This window comes from Dipodomys spectabilis, unplaced genomic scaffold (assembly GCF_019054845.1).
Source record: "Dipodomys spectabilis isolate Male_0828 unplaced genomic scaffold, ASM1905484v1 ptg000070l, whole genome shotgun sequence".
NCBI lineage: Eukaryota > Metazoa > Chordata > Mammalia > Rodentia > Heteromyidae > Dipodomys > Dipodomys spectabilis.
Window position 1 is genome coordinate 1,295,685 of NW_024870747.1, and position 4,981 is coordinate 1,300,665.

At 34.9% G+C, this 4,981-nt stretch overlaps 1 non-coding gene across 1 annotated transcript; it reads left to right on the forward strand.

Moving 5' to 3' along the window:
• Positions 1-887: 887 nt before the first annotated feature.
• Positions 888-994, forward strand: LOC122109922. Its single transcript, XR_006147777.1, has one exon. It is a non-coding gene; the product is annotated as a U6 spliceosomal RNA (small nuclear RNA).
• Positions 995-4,981: the final 3,987 nt, after the last annotated feature.

The following is a 4,981-nucleotide window of genomic DNA, read 5'->3' on the forward strand; positions in this document are numbered from 1 at the left end:
ATATTCAACAAGAGGTTTTTAGGTTATGAGTAATCTTTAAAGTTACCCACTAAGATTACTATTTCTGGCACATCTAATCATTTGTATATGACTTATATCATCATTTGTTCCTCGCTATCGTATAAAATAAGGAAGCCAGGGGCTGGGAAGGTACCTCAGTGGTAGAGCGCTTGCCTTGCATGCATGAGGCCCTGGGTTCGATTCCTCAGCACCACATAAGCAAAAAGAAAAAAGCCGGAAGTGGAACTGTGGCTCAAGTGGTAGAGCGCTAGCCTTGAGCTGAAGAGCTGAGGGAGAGCGCCCAGGCCCATAGTTCAGTCCCCACAACCGGACCCCCCAAAAAATAAAAAAACATAAAATAAAATAAGGAAGCCCTATAGTTTTAACAGAAACTGAAGTTAACAAAGTCTTAACTCTTTATTCTGCTCCTTTACACAAAGACTTGGCAACCTCTCATTAGTAATGTTTCTAGAAACTCTGAAATATACATACATAATAGCATATGTCTGTTACCATAAATCTTAAATACTTTATCAAAAAGTTTTATTACCTGTCAAACAGTCCTAGTTTTAGCATATATAAGCAAATTCCCAAAATCAAATATATTTAAACCATTAAAACTTTTAACAAAACTCAACACTTGCTGCAGTGTTCATTAGACAGGTGCCTTGTATAGAATAATTGAATTCCTCCTCCTACACATCTCTTGAACAACAAATATCTGGAATTATTTTGTTTTTGACATGTCAATCTTGACTTTATTCTTAAATGTGTGCTTATGCAAGAAGTACATTTACACTTTATATATACAATACTTTATATATACAATACTTTATATATACAATACTTTATATATACAATTACACTTTATATATAAAACATGTTCTATGCTCCATTCAGCATCACGTACTCTAACATTGGAACGATACAGAGAAGATTTGAATGGCCCCTGCACAAGGATGACAGGCAAATTCCTGTACCATTCCATACTTTTACAACAACAGATGCTGGAGGGGATGTGGCCACAAGGGAACTGTACTGCACTCTTGGTGGGAGTAAAAACTTGTTCAACCACTTTGGAAAGTAGTATGGAGGTTCCTCAAAAGACTCCACATAGAAATCCCCTATGACACAGCAATCCCACTTTTGGGCATTTACCCAAAATATCACAAACAAGACGGTACTAAAACTACCAGCACAATTATATTTATTGCAGCATTGTTTAAGATAGCTAAGATATAGGACCAACCCCGATGCCCCTCATCAGATAAATAGATCAAGAAAATGTGCTATTTATACCAATGAAATTCTATGCCTCCATAAGAAAGAATGGCATCGCCCAATTTGTTAGAAAATGGAAAGACTTAAAAAAATTATTAAGTGAAGTAAGCCAAGTCCAAAGAAACATAGGTCCCAGGATTTCCCTAATTTTTAATAACTAATATATGTCTGGGATAAGCAGAAAAGGTCAAATCTATGCACGTATGACCAGATAAGATGTTGTTAAGGGAAATGAACCCCCAACATAGGAACACAAGTGTTTTGTTTTTTCTTTCTTGCTATTTTTCTAACGTACTTTTAACAGGCTATGTGATTTTTTTGTTTCTTTATATGTTCCTCCCCCATGCTATAACCCCTGTTTTCACTGTATTTGAATTTGGTGTGCCCACCTCTTGCATATACACTCCTGTAATTTGGGGAGGGGAAGGAAAAACCAAAATGCTTAAATAGGGATTCAGGTTGACCCATTGTAACAATGAGATGCACAAGACACTATGTTGAAAACTGAACTTTACAATTTAGGCAGGGGAAGGGGGGAGGGGAGTGTACTTGTAGAGATGGGAGGGAAGGGACGGTAGAGGGAAAATAAAGGAGGAGGTAACAATGCTTGTTAGGAAATGTACTTATTACTTGCTCACGTAAATGTGACCTCTCTGTACAGTATTTTTAAAATAAAAAATATGAAAATGTTCTGAGATGAAAGAGTTTATTTCCTTTATTTTACTCATATAATATGGCTGTTGCAAAAATGAGAAGTACAAGTTGTCATGTCCAAAAGCTTTACAACGTCGGTGCGGGGGGGGGAATGGGGGGGAAGGAGAAGGATTGGGATTGGGGGGGAGGGGGGAGGCTGGGAAGGGATGTGAAGGGTAAACCAAAGGAGGAGGCTGCAATGCTTGGTAAGAAATGTATGCATTATCCTGCCCATGTAATTGTAACCCCTCTGTACGGTATGTTCACAAATAAAATAAAATAAAATTTAAAAAAAATTAAATTAAATTAAAAAAAAGAAATCAATGCAAAACACTGATATGAAGGTATTTTGAATAAATGTGTATATGTGCACATGCACGTGTTCTCATGTACTTGCATGTATGTTGTTGTGCTCACAGTTTGAAAAAAGGGCTTCAAAGTCTTGCTAGGCCTTTCCTCTCTAGATAGGTGAGCTACTATATGAGCTACATTTCCATTGCTGGCCCTTTGTTAACTCATTGAAATTTTTGAAAAATAAACTCATGAATTTATTTTGCCCTGATTGGCTTCCACGTTATCCACAGGTCTCTGGCTCCTGAGTAAATATGCCGAGTAGTTAAGATTACAGGTGTGACCAAACAGCACAAGGCTTTCAGAATAATTTTAAAAGTAGAAGAAAGTTTACTTCACGGGGGCCTGTTTTATCATCTCCTATTTTAAAGCATTTTGGAGTGATTATTTGTGTATTTTTTTCGTTTTTTGGATTCTTAAGAAAGTAAGTGATGATATTTAAAAGTTTAGTACATTTTAAACGGAACCTGGAAAAATGGGACAGAATATATTTGTCTCTCTTATAAGCTCAGCTCTGTGCATGATAACCCAATGTCACCAACACAGTCTGTGTTGAAGAAAAAATGTAACAGAAAACAATCACCATGAGCAATAATTGCTATGGTATTATTTCTTGGACAATATGAACATTGAATAGAGAGTGTAAGAGAATGGAGAGATTTTACCTACCTTTTGTGTATTGCTGAAAGACTTTTGGAAACTTTGACTCATTTCCTTCCTCACAGTGTGTGTTTGGGCCATGCACTTACTGCCTTTAATTACAATTTTTCTCAACACTAAAATGGTAATAACATGCTAGAAAATGTTATTTAAAGAATTAAGGAAAATAAAACTTGTGAAATACTTAACATAAACTTCCATGAATGAGTTTTGAGTTTAGCTAGCAATTTTTTTTAAATACTAAAAAGAATGTGATAAGTATTACAGAAACCATTGCATATAGTGAGCAAACAGAAGTAATGTTATCTATTGACCATGCTCTTCTTCCAAGGAAGCCGGGTGGATTATTTCTCATGCTGTAAATCAAACTTGTTATCTTATGTCTTGATAGTGTAAAAATATCAGGACAAAATAATGAAGGAATGTTGTAGACTGAGGTGAAGTCCATATGAAAATGTGCAAAACTGATAAAACATAAAAGTATCTGAGCATTATATTGTGTTTTGCATCATTTAAGTTACATTGCAAAGTTAAGAAAGACCTAGAAAAGCGGATTCTCTTTTTGATGTCCTATCATAGGTCCTTGGATGAACTCTTTCCTCATTCTTGTAAAGGCATCATCAGATGAGGGGAACTATATTATTTTTTGTTTGCTTCTGTCCATTTATTCTTCATTTGAAATCTGAACTCCTTGAGACTGAAAGAAAACAAGGAAATTAGACACTCAGTCTTTGGAAAGAACAATCAATGTGAAATGAATAAAATGCATACAGCCTTGTAAAAGGTCTGACTAAAGTGAGTTATATAGTCTCAAGCATAAACAGAAAATGATTAAGCAATATCATGTTATTTAAAATTGAAAATGTTAAGAGTTGCTTAATATTGTTCCTTTCTAAGACCTTGAATTAATTATTGATTTTTGTATAGAAAGATTAAAGATGAGATTAACAAGAAACTTGATTAAAAGTGGAGAAAAGTTCTGAATAGATATGTTCTCCTTAAAGCCCTGAAAATTTCCAGTGGGTTTACAAAGTTCTTTAATACCACTTCTATGCTGATTTAATTCTTTTTGAGCAGAAGTCATTAGAGAAATGTAATTCAAAATTACTATGATACTACTTCGTAATTATTGTAACTTTTATCAAAAAAATTAAAGGAATCAGGTGTGGTGGTAAAGGCTTTTAATTCCAAGCATTTAGGAGGTTGGATTTAAGTCTAAGGCCAGTCTGGAATACTGAAGATAATAAAAAACCTGCCCTTTATTACCTTTTAACAAAGGTAATAATCCTGAGAGTGTGGAGAAAAAGAAATTTTCTGCACTCTTCAACAAAATGCAGGTTAGTATTCTCCTTGTAGAAAGTAATATGCAGCTTTCTAAAGAACTCCAAAGTTGAAATATCATCTGCGCCACCAATCATGTGATTATTTCTCTATGAGTAACTCAAATATATCTGCAGTTCATTGTACTCATCATTCACAACAACAGCCAAGATATAAATCGAAGTTCAGTGTTCAACTACAGACTAATAAATCAACTGTGGTACATGCACAAATATCTTTTTCTGTTTCATCCTTAAAATAGCAAGAGACTTCTCCCATTAGCCACAACTTACAATGACCTGAAAGATGTATTCTAAATGAAGAAAAATATTGTCTTCTGATCTTTATAATCACACACACACACACACACACACACACACACACACACACACACACACACACACACACACACACACACAAACCAACATCAAACGTTAAGACAGAAATTTTTAAAAAGTAAAGCAACATGGAATTGCTGGGGCATTAAGGTCACAATGTAGAAGATAGTAGATATACAGGAAGAACTGGTATAGAGTTGTAATATACAACATGAGGATACAGGAGACAACACTGGCCTTATATGGTTTCCTTTATTTGCAATATCTAGTATATGTCTAAGTCAAGCAGAAAAGTTCAGATTAGGTGATGTTAGGGAAATGAACCCTAAGATATGTAT